This window comes from Lissotriton vulgaris, chromosome 5 (assembly GCF_964263255.1).
Source record: "Lissotriton vulgaris chromosome 5, aLisVul1.2, whole genome shotgun sequence".
Lineage (NCBI taxonomy): Eukaryota > Metazoa > Chordata > Amphibia > Caudata > Salamandridae > Lissotriton > Lissotriton vulgaris.
The window spans coordinates 496,360,670-496,378,919 of NC_141693.1; the positions used below are offsets into that span (position 1 = coordinate 496,360,670).

The 18,250-nt window shown below is 43.2% G+C and overlaps 1 protein-coding gene across 1 annotated transcript in view; it reads left to right on the forward strand.

Moving 5' to 3' along the window:
• Window positions 1-2,756: 2,756 nt before the first annotated feature.
• Window positions 2,757-18,250, forward strand: part of PCDH15 (protocadherin related 15) — a 2,701,201-nt gene continuing 2,685,707 nt past the window's right edge. Inside the window, exon 1 of the mRNA XM_086921939.1 lies at window positions 2,757-3,391. The gene's annotated coding sequence lies outside the window, so the exon portion shown is untranslated. The remainder of the gene's footprint in view (window positions 3,392-18,250) is intronic.

Here is an 18,250-nt window from a genome sequence, read left to right on the forward strand (position 1 = left end):
GTGAATTTCCTACACTGAGGAAGAATAAAATGGGCAGCCTTCACACATCGTAGTTTATAAATCATATTTTATAGGTACCATGCTTATAGTTACATGCCTTCCTGCCTCCGGAACACCTTGGGGAGTCCATGGGGATACCAACAATGCAAAAATAAGGTAGGTTATCACTTTTAAAGTGCCCATACCACCAAAGTCGAGTTTGCAGTGAAGTTTACTTATAAAAGCAGGGCTGCTTTTAAAATGACCTCAGGTTCTCAGCAGTGCACACATGCAAGTGCAACAAAGGTTGCAGGTCCCCAAACTGCCATGTCCTATTATATACTAGGGACTTATATGCAGATTGTATCCCCTTGCCCTATTGTCTACTAGGGACTTAAAGGGTAGATCATGCCAATTATAAGTGTACCTCAATGGATGTGTTTGTGTTTAACATAGCACTGGCCCTGGGCCTGGCTAGCGAAGCAATGGCACAGTCAGTCAGCTACCACCAGTGTCAGTCAATACATAAAAAGTGGGGGTAAACAGGCCAAAAGTGTGACTTTCTAACATCTATTGTATCATGTTTTATAATTGTATTATATTTTGAGGCGGTTTTTACTTGCCAATACAGTTTTGAACTGAACTGACAGAAATGGAGCTTTCAATTATATATCAGATCTATTGGCATTACAAATGCTTGTTTTGCCTTGTCCTCCATTGGATGGCACACGCTTATCTAGATGCAGTAGCCTCCACTGAGCAGTGAGAGAAAGAAGAAGGGGGGCATGAGGAACACGGAGATGGTGGGAGATGAAATAAATCAATGTATTTGATATAAAGTGAACGTTATTTCTTACTTCTTCAAATAAGAGAAAGGGGCTGGCTTCAGCTATATTCTAAATTTCTGGAAGGTATTTTTTCAAGCAGAAAACGTTGCAGGTTTAAAAACGTGATTATGAATGTACTTGAATGGGTGCTCCATTTCATATGCGTGCTTTTAACAAACAGCGCGTTTCCCGGGACATAAGGGCTGCAGAGAGGGAGTGTATGCAGCATTGGGCTGACGGCGCAGTATGTACTGTAAGCAAGTGTCTGGTTATCGGTGACATGCCAACCTGTCATATGCTGGTAGCACCTGCTACTAATTGACGCGAAGATGTTGTTGGTCACCGAACGCTCTAACCCTCTAAGCCTGTTTTTTTTTCTGGGATTTGCTGAGAGCGGACGACTAATTACCGCGGCTTCTGAGTCAGCGCCAGTGTGCTGCGGAGCTGCTTCTTGCAGATAGAGGGCAGACGTATTCCTGCTAGCAGTGTTTCTTTGCCGCCATCCGTGCGGTACCCAATGCAGGCGCGTGCAGAACTAACGCGGTGATTGGCTGAAGGCGTCTTCCTGGCATAATGTGGCACAATCAGGTATCAGCTGTCATTAATTTCAGCGTCGCTGCTTCGTCTGTATTGTGGTCACGAGTCGAAGCGTCGGTTTAAAATCCTAAAAAAAGTTGAGTAACTTCATGCGGTGGATTCTTTTGATTGGCAGCTTACTGACTGCGAAACTTCTCGAAAGTTCTGGCACAATGCATTTTGAATGGTTAAAGTTGCTGCGTAAATTGGCTGTCGCATGTTCTAAAGTCAGAATGTTTAGGATATATTATTACTACTGTCATTAACATTGTCATTATTGATATTGTGTTTGTAGTTGTTATTGACTTATGATGTAACAAGATAGTCAGCTGTCTCAAAATTACTTATTCAACTTGTATAGTCAGAATTTGGTGCAGTTGGGTAATTACTGCACAGTTGAGAGGATTGCTATTTTGTTTATATCTCTGTTGCAAGACTGGTGGTCACAGTATGTATTCTTTGGTGTGTCGTGTGTGGACTCTAATCTGGTTTACTCCAATATTTTAATATTTGGCTTCTGTCACTTGTGACGATATTTGCTCTTAAGGGATGTCACTATGCTGTCCAATTGGCGTTGGTATACATTAGCATAAATAAGTTTAATGCATGTATTTATCATGCAAAACCTGAAGCTGCATTTTTGGAAAAGTTGAAATATGCATAATTGTTTTGCGTATGGGCCGGTGCTTGTACATGTGTGCCTGTGCATATGTGTGCATGCTGGGGGTAGTATGTAAAATGATGTTTCACAAAGCTTGTTTAGAAGTTTCACATTTACAGAATGCCGTTCCACGCGTATAAAAACACATGGCAAATTGCTGGTGTTGCATTCTGTTCTTCGCTGTAGCACGCGACCGTCTTACTCGAATATGATTTCTGTAATCGTATTATGTATTTTTTAACATGAAAGCAATAACATCAAAGTCTGCTGGATTAGTTAGAAGCATCCAGGTTTTTTTTGGGTTCGCTTAAAAGCAAATCAGACGTATGACCGTGTGCCGAGTTGATTAATTACTGACAAATTCTCACGAGGAGATCTCTTAAAGCCATTGGAAAAAAAGCATTTTCTGACCGGATTTTACCACCACACACACCTGCCACCTGCGGAAGTCTGAAGCCCCGCTGCACTGAATGCCGTAGCTGTGTTTTCCAAAAGTGCCGTTGTTAGCAAAGGGATGGGGCGCACAGCCGGCTCCGTCCCATTCATCTTCGCTTCACCCGTCACTGCTTCTCATAGCGGCAGCTAATTGTCAAATTTGGTAAGATAATATGGCGAGGGGTGGAGTTAATGATTCCTTCGCGGAGGGGGCCGAGATGTGTTTACCTGTCAGTCGCCTGCGCGAGCCTTAACCAGACCCGGGGTCCTACACGTATCCGGGTGGACGGAGCGAAAAAGAGCAGCAGGGAAATAAGTTGCGGCGCCTGTGTGCACCCTCCCCTGGACGAGCCCTGTTCCGGTTTCCCCCGGGCACCGTTCCAGCCTGGCAGCGTGTTAATCAATGCATTTATTGATGCCTGCTTAGGCTCGGTTTTCAGTAACCTAATCCGAGCCGCCGGAGGGTCAGAGCCCCTGTGAAACGCGAGAGCGCTTTAATGTGAGCAGCCATGAAGTGCCCGTCTGCAGGCTGCTGATCCTGCCGCCGCTGCTCCTGAGCCGAGGCTGGGAGGGATGTCAGCTGAGCTCCCACCACTCGAATGCCTTCCAAGTTATCCTTGAACGGTAAGCAGCACCCCGGATGTGGCGAGCCTCTCTTGGCGCGTGGAGCCGGCTTCCTTCCCTAGGCATTGCTGGATTCTGTGGTCACCCGGTCCGAGGCGCAAACGAGGAGCATTATGGCGTGGATTTTTTGCCGTTTCCCTCTGAGCGCGAGGAGGGCTCTTCCTGTCGCTGGCTTCCAATGGTCTTGATGTTTGTATTGACCGGGTGCCTCTGTCACTGGGACCTGGCTGCTCTGCTGTGAATGGAGCCAGCAGTGTGCGGCAGACGAGGACAGATTCCAAGGGTTAAGGTGGGTTGTCAGAAAGAGAGCGGACATGGAACACTTGTTTAGCCTTTAGGTCGCAGAATGGCAGTGCTGCTGCTTACTTCGTGCTTGCTGCTGCTAGCTTATCTCTCCCAACATTACCAACATGACAGTAATTAAATGAAAAAGAATTGATTAGACATCCTCGTGTGAAGGCGAGATGGAGATTTTCTCTTCGCTCTTTGGGGTTAAGTGTCTTCTGGTGGCAGCGGATGCTGTCGTTTTTATTGTGTGAAAAGTTCTTCCAATGCAGCCCAGTGCATGGAATGTCTTGAGCGTTCAGAGTGGATTTATAAGTATGAAGTGCTGTCAGAGGCGCATTCACGCTTCTTGGAGCCCCGTTTATTGTGCAGTTCAGGGCATGCTTTCATACTGAATTGTGTGCAATGTACGGCGAAAGGTGCGCATTTACCGAGATCCTTTTAATCTGTAGCGGGGCATGTGTGGTGCTCTTCTGTGTGTAATGAAACAGGCAGCACCATGGGCAGGTACAGCGACTGGCTGCATACAGACAAGCAGGCAGACTGTCGGGCATTGAAACAAGCACACACAGAGACAGGGCGACAGATAGATAGACAGCGAGACAGACGTCCAGGCAGACGTATATTCAGATAATTACATAGTTGCATAGAGTGATGATACTGTTCTTTAAAGGTAGATGTATATAGCGACCCAGAAAAGAATACAGCGTACAGCAACGTTTTGCTTCTTAGCTCTACTATAGACGCATGAGGAGGTAAACTGTGGTAACATCACTTTATGCAAAGAATAGAATTGCAAATGCATCGGAACGATCAGACTTTCAAAATATGATTAGTAGGTTATAAAATATAAAGACGAGCACCTGGCTCTGCATCACACTCTGCGGCTTTTGCTGTTTTTTTATTCAGGGAGATGTTAGCGCTGTGAAGCCAGCCTAAAGTGTTGAAATTAGGAGCTTGCCTATTCATGTTACACTGACAAGTTAACCTCGCTCTGTCCTATCAAGCTGGCCAGTGTTGTCTCTGGCCTCACCTCCGCCACACTCACTTACCTATCAGGACCTACCCCGGGTCAGAATGTCAGCTCATGTTCCAGCCAGGGCCTGACTCATCTGAGCCTTTGCTCGTGACATGCGCTGCATCTCTCGCGAGACCTGATGTCAGTAAACTCTTCCTTTGAATGGAATCCACACGGGTGATATTAGTAGAGACGAGCCAGTGGGCGGAGGAAGTGTTTAGCGCTACTATTTGTTTTGGTATTGGAGTTCCAAGGAACAGAGTAAGAGTTTTGTTACAGTTTAGTGCAAAGCCTAGGAGTCTACCTTGTTGCCAAATCACTTACAGTTCTTCCACAGTTTTGACATCCTGCCAGATTGGCTTTTCAATCTGAAATGTCACATGTAAGCACAGAATGTCATATTGAAAAGGAAACTCATTTAGGAACACACTGCTAACCAGTCAGCGAGAATTCTTGATTAGTCATGCTGCTAGGTGTTGAAATTATCCGATTCGAGAGTCAGGTTTTTGAGTGTTCTACTATACTACCAAATGAGCATTTTAGCCCCAGTATGGCTTGTTCACTAAACTGCCACATTTCATTAGCCATTTCAAGCTCGTTTGCAAATAGATTTCTCAAACGAAGAGTAAAAATAGACAATATAACAAGTCGGTCATGTTCTATAAAAATAACTTTTTTTTGCCACGGGGGTTAATAACATTCCTCCTATTTAAAGTTCCTGGACTAGGAGATCATCCAGATGTCTTGCCAAGGATTTTTGTGAGATGGCAAGCAACACAGACTACTGTTTGGGAGGACAAGAGCATCCAAATGCAGTGATCTAGTTCCTGAAAAGAAATGACAAAGCATTTTGGTGCAGCAGAGAGAGAAGCCGCCAAAGCTACCATAATTAGTGGCTTATTGAAGATAGTGGGCAGGCACACTTCACCCATTTTTCTCCAGCATGACACATATTCATCTATTGATACCCAATATCATGGCTTCATTCTCAACTGCCAAACGTTACTGTCAACTAGGACATTTTCAATGGAATTTGTGGAACAATGGAGCAACACACACTCACCCTCACCACAGTTCTATCCTTGATACAACCTATGTACCTAAAGCCTGACACTTTCACCGGCATTTGGTACTAGTGCAAGCTCAATACCCAGGGCTGTCAACATAAACATAATTTGGAAAGAGCACAGATGCTAATCATTTCTGTTTAATTCTGAACCTCAAGTTTGCCTCGGGAAGGGCAATCATTTTCAGTATTTTTGAATTCTCGGGTGCTGTGCCATCAGTACTCTGTACCTGTAATATTGGGTTCTTCACCTAAGTTTAAGGGCTCATCCGAAGTCTTGCTATTTCATTTGACACATCTTTTGAGATGAACATTCGGAACTATCCAACAATATCAATTCGCATCCCCTTTAACAAGGCCCTTAACAATTATTACCTTTAATGAATATATAGAGAAAGAACTTCGGAGTTTGAGGGCACCACAAAGTTATATTTTTGCAAACAGATCGATGCAATCTTTCCTAGATATTTAATAAAAAATAAGTAAAGGGGGGCTCTGCAACCCTCACCATTTTGTTATGGCTATTAACATTTCGATGAATGAGTAACCCACTCATTTGTGCTCCACGAGCCTTACTTTAAAGCTACAAATACATTTAATAAACTTTATGCAATGTTTGAATTAATAATTATTCAAGATTGGGACGGCAACCAGCATTGCTGTGGTCAATGCTTACCCTCCAATGTGTAGATCTGGTATAGATGCTCAAGTTTCACTATCCCCCAGTTTCAAATGATATACAAAGGATAATCGAGTCAGGGGCCCCAACAAGGTATTTGATGTTCAGTTATCACTCTCCCAGAATCAATGTTTGTCCAGCTGAGTGAGATCCAAGGAACATTTTTATGGATGTATGTATGTATAGATATTTAGATCACACAACTAAGCAAATACATTTACACACATTTAGACACAGGGAAATTAAGTGATGTGCCCAGAATGTTGAGTCTAGTTCAGAGGCCAGGGTTTGAAATAAGTTCACAGTTTTCGAAGACAGGCAGCTTGAGACCCTAGGCCACATTTCCTCCTTTCCCTCTCATTACAGTAGGACATATTTTGCTTAGCATCAGTGTTTCACGCCACACAGACATTCAGCACTTTAAGGAAAATTACCATAGAAACAAACATGTGGTAAGCAAAATATTTTTGTGACATACTTATGATTGTACATTTAGGAAAGTAATTAAATTGTATCTGTGACAGGAAGTTAATCTGTTTATATATTAGGGTGATGTATTTCACGTATGTCTCAAATCCATTGTCGTTATATTTAAGCCTTGTGACGCAGAGAGAACTTACTCAGGGGACAGTGGATATGTTACATGGACATGGGGAAATGTTTTCTTTTTTGAGTCTGTAAACAACTAAAATCATTGGCATAGCTAAAACAGAGGACCCAATGTTAGCAATCTGAGGCCATGTGACAGACTTTTCGCTACGTTGCCTACGGATACTATATTTATATCTGTGTTTTTTGTCTGCCTCTATATGCTGTGTAAGGAGTATACCATCCAATAATGGAAAGCGGCATTTACATGAGGAAACATCGTTTTCCATGGGCAGAAAAACATAAATGAAAAAAATACTTTTGCACATTCTGCTGCCTTTTTCACAGTAAAATCGTATGCTATATACAATAACATAAGATGTGTATCTGTATAGTGCATGCTCACCAAGAAGGGTATCTTGGCGCTTAATAATAGATGTTTACTCAGCCCACCCCCACTCCCTCTAACCAGAGACAGAACATGGGACTCCTCACCCATCCCACTACCCTGGGACCCATCTGGGTCACTACCAACCTCACCTATATCACCTGGTTGTGGAAAACCTGAGCCATTCCTTCAGGATCACTCCCAAAAGCTTCTTCAGACCCTGTGGAATGCACCAAAAGGTCTGCCTCCAGTGCAAGGTTCCTGGGATCAACAAACTCACACTCCAATGGGTGTTGGCATTGCTCTGGATAACGGGGACTTTAAATATGCTCTCCAACAGTTAAATCACAGAGCCCCCACATAGGTGTTGAGCAAGCTACTCTTCACCTCACCATCCAGTGCCTCTCTAAGGCACCTCACATCACCCTCCTGAGAAAACCTCCCCCACTACCCTAAATGCAGAAAAGGTCTTTTAAGCTTAGCACCAATTCATCCAGGAAGGGCCAGACACACCTCACCTCCCCCCGCTGGCTGTCTACAGTGACTGTACACCCCTAGCCTCTGTCACTCCAAAACTAGACAGTCAATGCACAAACAGGCAGATGCACACAGAATGGTTAAACACGAAAATGCCTACTTTTTAAAAGTGGCATTTTCAAACACATGATATAAAAAACATCTTTACTAAAATATGTGTTATTAAATTCTGAGTTCAAAGAGCCTAAACGTTATTGTTATATCTTGTCCCATTGGAAAGTTATGCTTGTAAGATGTTACAAAGTAATATATATATTTATATATTTATAGTATCCTATAGAACAGATAGTCTTTCAATAGTGAAAAACAAAATTGACAGTATTTCACTAACAGGACATGTCACATGCACAAGTACACGTCTCACCTTTCACAGGCACAGGGTCAGACTGATTTGGGGTGGCAGAGTGGGCTAAAGAACGGTGATGGATTAAACCCAGATCTTTTGACTGGTTGTGAGTGTTTGATTGATTCAGATGCTCCGTCCATCACCACCCCCTTTTGTACCACCTTTCACATACACTGCACCCTGCCCATCAGGATACCTTGGGCCTACGTGAGGAGGTGTCTTACATGTAAGAAAAGGAAAGGTTAGGGCCTGACAGGTGGGTGCTCTTGCCTGGCCGACATGGCAGTTCACATCTTCATGCAGAGACACTGCTGTTGTAGGTCTGAGACACACTTACAGGGCTACTCTTGTGGGTGGTACAATCAGTGCCACAGGCCAACTAGTAGCATTTGATTTACAGGCCCTAGCACACTCTGTGCACTTTACATGGGGCTTACCAATAAATCAAATATGCCAATCATGGATAACCAATTATCATCATAAATTATAGAGAGCATATGCATATGCATATGCATTTTAGCACTGATCAGCAGTGGTAAAGCACTCAGATTCCTATAGCCAACAAAAACAGATCAGGAAAAATTGGAAGACAAAGCAAAATGTTTGGAGCTAGCCCTGAAAAATGGGCCATTTCCAACACTTCCAAACTGAATGGTACTCATTTTATCAGCCACAGAAGGATGAAAGGCTGAGTGGGTAAGCCGGGAATGGAACTTATGACCATGAGGTCAAAAACTGACACCCTACAGTTGACACATTAGTCCAATAAGCCACCAGACAATCCTGCAGAATGAAAATGGGCAGTCTAAAAAAATTGCATGACAGGTCCCACAGTATACCCAGAAACCTGTGGCAGGCATATCATTACATCACATTCACAAGACACACACATGCGCACAAACACACTCACACACATCAGTTTTTTTGATGTCTGTGAAATAGAAATGAGTAAATCAGATGATTATATCATGAAATCCAGTTGAATAGAGGACATCTACTTGTAAGTGGGAGGGAGAGGCCACTTGACAGTTCTGCATACTATATATAAATGTTATGTTAGGTTATATTGAGCTTATAAAGTGCGCAGCTACTCAAAGTGTCCCGGCGCTAGCTCCTGAGAGAAAGAATGTCCGTGTATCAGATTAAAACAGCAAAGTCTTGAGTTTCTTTTTAAAAAGCACTGGGTCTTGGGTGGTCCTCAGAGCTAAGGGCAGCAAGTTCCAGACCAAACCGTCCCGGCGCACAAAGGAGCATACAGTATCTGTTTAGAAACATTATTGTTCAGATTATACAGTCCCCATTTCAGAAATTGTGCTTCTAACAGATGGGACAAATTCACAAAGACTTGTATGAGTGCATGAAATATTATTCCTGTAGTTCTACTTCACACATTTTTAACAACTATTTGAACAGCCTCCAAAACATCTGAAATGGGAATAACTTTGGAATATTCAGTGGATATTCATATTCAGTTAAAAGTACTAGAACGGACCTGACCCTCTTTGCCGTTTTACTAATCGAGTATTTAACATTTCTGAGCCCATTTACAAGAGCAATTGAGTCTTACTCCTATAGCACTGCTTCACTTACCCATAAATGCCTTTGTTAATTGGTCCAATGTCTTCTAACAGTCTGTTCATAGGTGTTTTTCAAATTAATGTTCTGGTTACTTTAAATGTTGTGCCTTATTTTTGCAGGGAAAATATTATTTATGCATTTTCTAGTCAAGAATAACCCTGGGTGCAGTGCTTCGCTCCTTCCATGGAGTGTACGTAGTGTTGCCTACTTTGCGATTCGCAAAGTAGGTGTAGTAGGCAACACTTGGCACACTCCATAGCGGATCAAAGTTGCCCGCCACCCGCCTCCCTCCCACCCTCTTCTACATCTCCATTTTTAATATTAAATGTACTAAAATTAATGAAAAAGAACTTACCTTGCATGTGGCGTCCCGGGGCCCCCTCTTCCTGTTGACGCGCCGACTACTTCAGACGAATGCGCATGCGGGGACACCCGCGCATTCGTCTGAAGAAGTCGGCGCGTCAACAAGTTCTTTTTCATTCATTTTTGTGCATTTAATATTAAAAATGGGGTTGTAGAAGAGGGCGGCGGCGCGTAGTGGGGCTACGCGAAGTGTGTGGGTGGGCGTTGCACCAACCCCACTTCGCGGAGCTTCACGTAACCCCACTATGCGCACTAAGCCCACCCCTAGTTAAGAACTGATGCGAAAAATGGAGACACAGAAATATATTTCATAGTTAATTATCTTGTATCTTTTATGACAAATATATTTCCTTGGAATGTGATTTAATCAAAGCAAACTCATGAAAACATGTTTTCTTAAAGTATGGATTTCTTAATATTTCTTTGCAATGGTTATTAGTAAGTATGAAGTGAGTTCGTAGTGGCTAAAATATTCTACACATACCAATGCTTATTAAAGTTTTCAGAATTCACAACATAATATCCCAGTGCAGACATTTTAAAATAAATAAAAATATAATCTCAGAACTGTTTTGCTTGAATTGGTTGAAACTCAGAAAAGTCACCATTCTAGGTTACATATTCTGTTGTGCATGATGTTGCTGATTACCAAACAGAGTTCATCTATAGGTGCATTAAACTAAGGATTTGCCATATAAAACCCCATTATCAGACATGCACTTAGACAGAGGCAGCGTCCTGCTGGGTCAAACATGTTTTTATTTTCTCTGCATGGAATGTCTCAGAGAAGGAGCAAAGAGGTCCAACAAACTCTTAAAGAACCCAGAGATAGGGATCAATTGGAGACTGCTCCTCCTTGTCCAAATGGGGTTCTGGCTCACAGCTAATGTTGGCCAAAGGTATGGCAGAAAATACAGAAAGGTGTGGCCTGTGCTCATGCCCTCCATATTTGAAATGACAACCCCCCATTGTTATTTTTTTAATGAGGATATTATAATTTAATTCTGTAAGACATTGGGTTGTTGGTTTGAAAGAATGCATGCCCTCCACTAGTAATACACCTGAAATTGTTCTATCATTGGAAACCAAGTACACCTTAATAGCAATTGGCTCTCTCAGGGTCATAAGGCAGAGCAATCCAAGGCCTACCCAGGGAAGGTGGTGTGGGCTAGCACGCACAATTTGCTGGTCTGAAACAAAAACACTATACAAATTATTTAATAGTCAGTGCTTTTCTTTTTGAAAGGGAAAGTACATTTATTGCACACACACACACTACTAAATACTACACATTCATTTACAAACATCAGGCAGCTAGAAATACCTTTGATGACACCCTCATTACATTTAATCCTAAATTAGTGCTGAACCCCAAATTCACAATGCCCCCAAATAAATTAAACGGATGTAACTTCACAAAATAATGGGGTGTCATTTAAAAAGGCACGACTATTGGCTGTGTCTAGGAGTCACCACATTGATATATATATATATAAGAAAGGTGGCATAATATTAAAACAATCATCATGTGTTACATTTAATCTTTAAAGCAAGAGAATCAATAACCATTCTCAAATGCATTGATTATACAAGTAAGCATTGCAGCATTTATCAATAATCATTGTGAACAAAATATTTCAAATAAAGCATTTCAGTTTAATCAGAAGAGTGTCTCCATGTTTCATTTACATTCTTCAGGACAAATAATGCACCCATAGAACCAACCACTAGAATTCCTTAACTCCAGAGCCCAAGAGAAAAAGCCCCAGCGCAGAGAGTGCTTAAAAACATAGTCAGCCTCCCTTGGGGCCCCGAATTCTATATTCATGAACATTTTTCTAAAAACCACTTTTGCATGGGCTGCTGCACTCTCTCCAGCCGCTCAACAACACCTGAAAAATATGCTAGTGGTGCCTCTGCCCCTCCTTAGGGCACAAAAAGAAATTAATCAGACAGTTACAAGCCCACAGAGGGTATTATTGGACACTCCATGGCCCAGGTTCTGATTAATAGATGATGGGCATGTCCCACTCTTTTTTTGTTGCACCACCTTGTACCATGGAAGTTCCTTTTTGTTTTTGTTTCATTGTGGTTGTCTTGGTCCCATTCGGGACACTCACACATGGCAAGTTTAATTGTAGGCCATAGTTAAAGTCCAAAGGCCAGCCCAACCCAGCCATCTCTCCACATGATCCACACTCCCCTGTGCAGGTGTTGGAGGTGACATTCTTCGTCTCTCCCCACCACAGCTGCGGCAGGCAGGAGGATTATTATCATCTGGTGCATCCATCCATCAAAGACAAGGGCACAGATTATAGGAGCAGCACCTGGCCTGGGCCCTTCTTTAGGTCCCACACACACCACTCTCCCCAACTAAATAAATGCATAAATATGTGCCGGACACCGGGCCCTAGTCTACCCTTGTAGTAATTTGAGAACTTAAAGCAGTGTGCCAGGTGCTTGATTTCTTTTTTCTAGGGTCAGAAGTTAAATCTTAAATCTTTACAAATGAATTTCTCTAGTCCCACTGGGCCAATGTTCTCCATCCTGTTTTTGTCTTGGTCCTAGTGGTGAACTCTAGTCACCAGGATCATTTTCAACAAGCATTTTGCCCTCCCAGGGGGCACATTCTGTGGGGATTTAGATTTAGTAGCTCCCTGCACTAGCCTTCTCCTCTGCCTCGTTCCTTGTGCTCCTGTTATGCTGGTGGGTCCATCTTGTGCAGCCCCTCAGTAGCCAGCCTACCGAGCACACACTCAGCACACACTCACCAAGCCCCAGAGCATCTTCTCTGTCTTGAAGGGCACCCAGAGGGAGCGTTGGGGTCCAGGTCCTCCCCATCTGGTCCTCAGTGGCCGCATAGGGCCCAATCCTGTAGAGACACATTTTAGTCCCAGGTTCAGCTTGAGTCAAAGGTGGATTCCCTTTCCAGTTGGCCATTCTTCACCTGTTATTGCCTATGGTCCCACGGCCTTCTCCCATGTCTCTCCTTTGTGCACTGTTTTTTAAGTGGGGGCGGACAGTTCTAGATCCCAGGCACCCTTCACCAATCATAGGATTCCACATTATCCTTCCACCACTGTCCCACCCTCCTGCATCACATTCTGGGACAATGCAACATGACACAGTCAAGTTGTTTTCTGAAAATAACTTTTTTGAGAGCCTCAGCTCCACCCCTAGCTGACATCACTGGAAGATCCCTTCCCATCGAAACTTTAATGGTGAATCCCTCCTTTGTTGGTTCCAAATGTCTGGGCTGCCTCCTTCTTTCAGTGGCCTGGGCAGTCCCAGCCTAGGTGCAGTATGACCACCTAAATATAAAATGCAGATTTCCGTCTACACTCCTTCATTCCCAAGAACTGAGCCAATCACTGATAATTGCTCCTTTTGGTAGGGAGGTCTCTGCTCACTCTGTGTAGAAAAGATGAATTACCTTGGCCCAGTAGGGGGACAAAGAGCTGAAATCTGATTATGAACAGAGCCAGGAAAATGACAATTTCTGAAGTCTCAAAAGATGCTGATTTCGTGGTATAGGAACTGCAAAATCAAACTAGGTGTGCACATTTTTTCAGGGTTTGACACCTCATCGGACAGAGTAAGCCTTAGTGGAGCAAAACTGCACTTTAGAGAGCACTACAGAATTCCCAGCACACCCCACTGACCTATCTATGGATGGCCACTAATACTATAAGAACTACTCCGGGTGAGCACCTATCCTTGCAGAGTCCCTTCTGCACCAAGCTTGCCATGCTCACTTATCAGGCTTCATATGATAGTAGTCTCACATGCACATCCTGCACACATATATACATGCATATTCACAAGTGTAGACGTGTAACCAGCACAGTTCCTTTTCCCCTACCTTTGCCTTAGCGGTCTTATCTGAAAAGGAGAATCTGGGCAGTAAACACGCTCAGTTCAAATACAACGAAATTACTGTGACTGAGACTCAGCTGGTGAGAGTCGCGGTTTACAGGAAACTTAGTTAAGAAACAATTCAAATTTAGATAATTACCTAGTTATTTGTTGCCCTGCCACTCCCTCACGAGAGGCCGACCAAATGTGGGGCTGTCCATTTTTCTGAGATCTTCTTTTGGTTGGAAAGACTCACAATTGTCAGCCATATTTTCCAATGCCATGGTTATGTATTGTTCCTTTGATGGAATCAGATGACTTTTTGTATACATTTCTATAGTAAATGTCTATTGTGGTTCTTCCATCAATTTTGCACTTTTGTTGTTTAATCGTCCAAGGGTCTTGCTAAGTTCAGTGGCTAAGTATCCATAATCAACTTTAATTGTGTCAAGAGAGTTTAACACGAGAATCAATAATCTAGCATATATTTAGACTTGAATTTTAATGTTTGAAATGTATTAATGTTTATCTTTTATGATTTTTTAAAATCGAAAACAAAGTTGTATTGATATCTAGAATATAGGAAAGACGTAGTCTTGAAATTAGATGCCTTATGGGGACTATTGTCCCCTATTTCCCCAAATAGCAAGTGTAATGAATACTCTCTTCTATTGTTAACTGAGGCAGTGGCGATAAATTTGGCTGTGATAAATAGACAATTTCATCACTTGGACATTTAATATTTCACCTGATAAAGAGGCATGCAGCGCTCCTTGAATGGTTAGATTTTCATGCAATACTTGGACATAAACATTATCACTAATCTGGAAATCTGCCCCAACACATGAAGTGTTTGCTCTCTGCTTTATGTTTCAGTTGACCTTAGAGTTGTTAAGACGAGGAACGATAAAGCATCCAGTTTTGAATAACTCATTCTGGCTGCGTTTATGCTTGGAATTATGTTGCTAGTGATAAGTAATCAAATTGATTGTATGGCACTTAAAAAGCGCTACCAAACAAAATGAATGTCACCTGTTTCTAAGCTATTTTGAATTCATTTGTATTACCTTTTCAGCTATGTTAAATGTGCCCAGGGTGGACCAGAAGATTTAAAATAATAATCCCTGTTAGACCTGGCATCTTTGGCGTGGTTTCCCCCTATCTTTTTGCCTCTACCTCCTGTATTTTTTATGCTGTGCTGGATTTAGTTTTTGGTGTTTTACATGCTTTGGGCACTTTGCCACTGCTGTTCAGTGTCAAAGTGCAAGTGCTCCCTGTGTAAATTGTTGTTATGATTGATTATCCATGATTGACATATTTGTGTCACCACGAAGTCCCTAGTAAAGTGCACTGACTGTGCCAGGGCTGGTGATAACAGATGCTACTAGGGGGCCTGCAGCACTGATTGTGACACCCACATGAGTAGCCCTAAAGTGGAGTCTCAGGCCTGCCACCGCAGTGCCTGTGTGCAGTCTGTGAACTAACATGTCCTCCTGGTCAGTGTCCCCACTGGCCAGGCCTAACCCTTCCCTGTCTGTACACATTGGTCACCCCTATGGAAGGCCCAAGTTACCCCCTTGGGTATAGTGCAGTGTATGTGAAAGGTAGATCGTGTACTTGTGCAGGTGACATGCTCTGGTAGTGAATTACAGCCATTTTCGTTTTTCACTATGGTAAGGCTATCTTGCCCCATAGGCTATCATGGGGAATGCTGGCTACAGTGGCTACCAGCACATATTCCCATAGGAGCAAGATAAGACCTAAAATTCTGGTATCCCTGAACTCAAAATTTGATAACACATCTTTTAGGAAAGGTTATTTTTAAATCATGTGTTTGAGAACAGGACTATTAGAAAGTTGCTGTTCTCTTGTATGACCTTTCTGTGTGCCTTAGCCTGTTTGTGAATTGACTGTCTGGTTTGTGAGCGACAGGGGCTGGGTGGCTCTCAGAGGCTGAGTGGGCCATCCCTGGGCTGAATAGCTCCATCTGCATCTAGAGTGGTGGGAGGGGGTAGCACCTGGGCCTGAATAGGGCTGTGCCTGCCTTCCACAATGCTGGCTCCACCTCCTGCTGGGCGGCTGATGACCCTGCCCCTCTCTCTGAAAGGAAAGGAGAGGCCAGGAAAACAAAGTGCTCAAGGAACACCCAGAACTGGGTCAGAGTGGGCTCAGAGCCCTCCTGCAAGAAGGGATCAAAGACTTTTAGGGGTATAAGTACAGGACCCCTGACTAAAGAAAATTAGATCTTCCTGGAATCAAGAAGGAACCTCTGCCAAGGAGAAAGCTGAAACTGAAGAAGGAAGAGTGTCCTGCTGTTGCCCTGCTGGACTGACCTGCTGTTGCTTTGCTGCCAAGAAGAGGGGAAGGTCTTTGCTTTTGGAGCTGTGTCCCCTTGCTTGAAGGAATCTCCAAGGGCCTGAAAAGAGCTGGCTCCCTGTTAAGAAGTCCCAGGAACAAAAGGACTTCACCCCCAGCTTCCCTGAACTCTGCTGAGAGAGTTCTGTCCTTCCTAGAGTGCTTGGGCAAGTTGTGATGCCTCTGGAAGTTGTACCTGTGTTGGGAAGCTGGAAACCAAGCTTTTAAAGACTTTCTGCAAGTTTTGTTGCATCGCTCTCTTGCAGAGCGCATCCTGTCAGTGCGAAGAAATTCCCGCCGCTACCAAGGCAGAGATTGTCGCAGCGCCTGTTGTCGCTGCCAGAGTCGTTGCATCCTTTGTTTGCAGGACGCACCAGACCGGTGCTGGAAGATTACCATTGCTGCGAGTGTCGTCGCAGAGCCTCTCGTCACTGGGTGAGATCGTCGCACTGCTTGCTTGCGGACCGCATCACGTCGCTGCGAGTGTCATCGCAGAGCCATCGCATCGAGGAGCTGCAAAAGGAAGATCACTGCTGGTCCGCACATTGTCGCACCCGAGATCATCGCAGCCCCAAAGATCATCGCATCGTGCCTTTGCAAGCTTTTTCACTACGGAACCTCCACACCGGAATCCATACAAGGTATCGCATCCCTTTCCATACAGACCGGAGTAGCGGGCTGTTGCATCACCTCCCCAGGGTCTCAGGAGTGACGCATCGCTTGTTTTCCACTGTACCATTTTCTGTTTTGGAACTTTGTCGCATTTAAAGGTACTGTTGGCTAAACGTGATGCAACTGTGAACTTTTCACGCAACTGTGGAATATTTTATCACAACATTAACCCCTTCCATGCTGATGACGAACCCCAGCCGCCATGCACTACGGTGCTCGTGTGCTGATGACGGCTGGGGCTCGTCATGGCCCGCCCCTGTTCGTTTGTTTACCGCACGGGGGCGGAAACGGGCCAGCAGTGAAGGGGTTAAGAACACTTTTGAAACCATATTCTTGAACTGTGTATGTTGGATTGTTGTTGTTTTGGTCTTGTGTAGTTTAGATTAAATACTGTTATTTTTCTGAACTGTTGTGGAGTCAGTTTGTGGTGCTTTCACTGTGTTACTGTGAGTGTTGGTACAAATACTTTACACATTACCTTTGATAAGCCTTGACTGCTCATGCCAAGCTACCAAGGGGGTGAGCAGGGGTTATCTAAAGAGTGTATCCTCCTTACACTGACTAGAAGCAAGGGTCCCTATTTGGACAGTGGTATCTACCTCTGCCAACTAGAGACCCCCAGTTCTAACAATCCCTCTATTCTGAGATCAAATAAATATAGTCCCGAGTCTTCACAAGGTAGTAATTTCAGCCCACTTTATAAAAAAGGAAAGCATAATCTTCTGAAAAGTTATTGTCCAATTGCATTTCTAGACGTCAAGGAAAAGATTTCCGCGAAATGTAAATTAAAATGTTTAGCCTCTTGGGTAGATGCTGTCCAGCTCCTGCAAATTAACCAGTCATGTTTGCGTAAGGCCTGTCCCACATTAGATAATATTGTGTATTGTATATGCTGAGTGAGAAGTAAGTGAAATTTTGGAAAATTAAGATGTATGTTGGCTTAAATTTATTAGATTTGCTATATAGTGTGTTATTGAGCCCAATGATATCTCTTCACTCAGATATTTGTCTAAAAGTACTTTTGGGAACTTGAAATGAATACTCCAGTAAAATTCCTGTAAACAATGACTTGAAAAAGGGTTGTATAATGGTCCCTTCGCGATTTTCTTTATATTTGTTTATGCTCCCATTCCTTTTAAGCAAAGGTGTTACAGCGCCCTCAAAATTTGGAGCAAAGAAAGTCTCAAATCTGTTGTAGGCTGACTATCTGGTTTTCATGTCTCTTGCCTAATTGGCTTGTAGAAACAGCTTTACATCATAATATTTTTGCACTTGCTCATAATCTCTCAGATAATGAGAGAACAATTTAAATTATGTTATTTGGTCTTAAAAGTATGAAATCCCCCTTGTTATATTTTTTCAACTTGGGCAAATTAGAGGAGGTAACAAAGTATAACTACATGACAGTGTGTATCAAA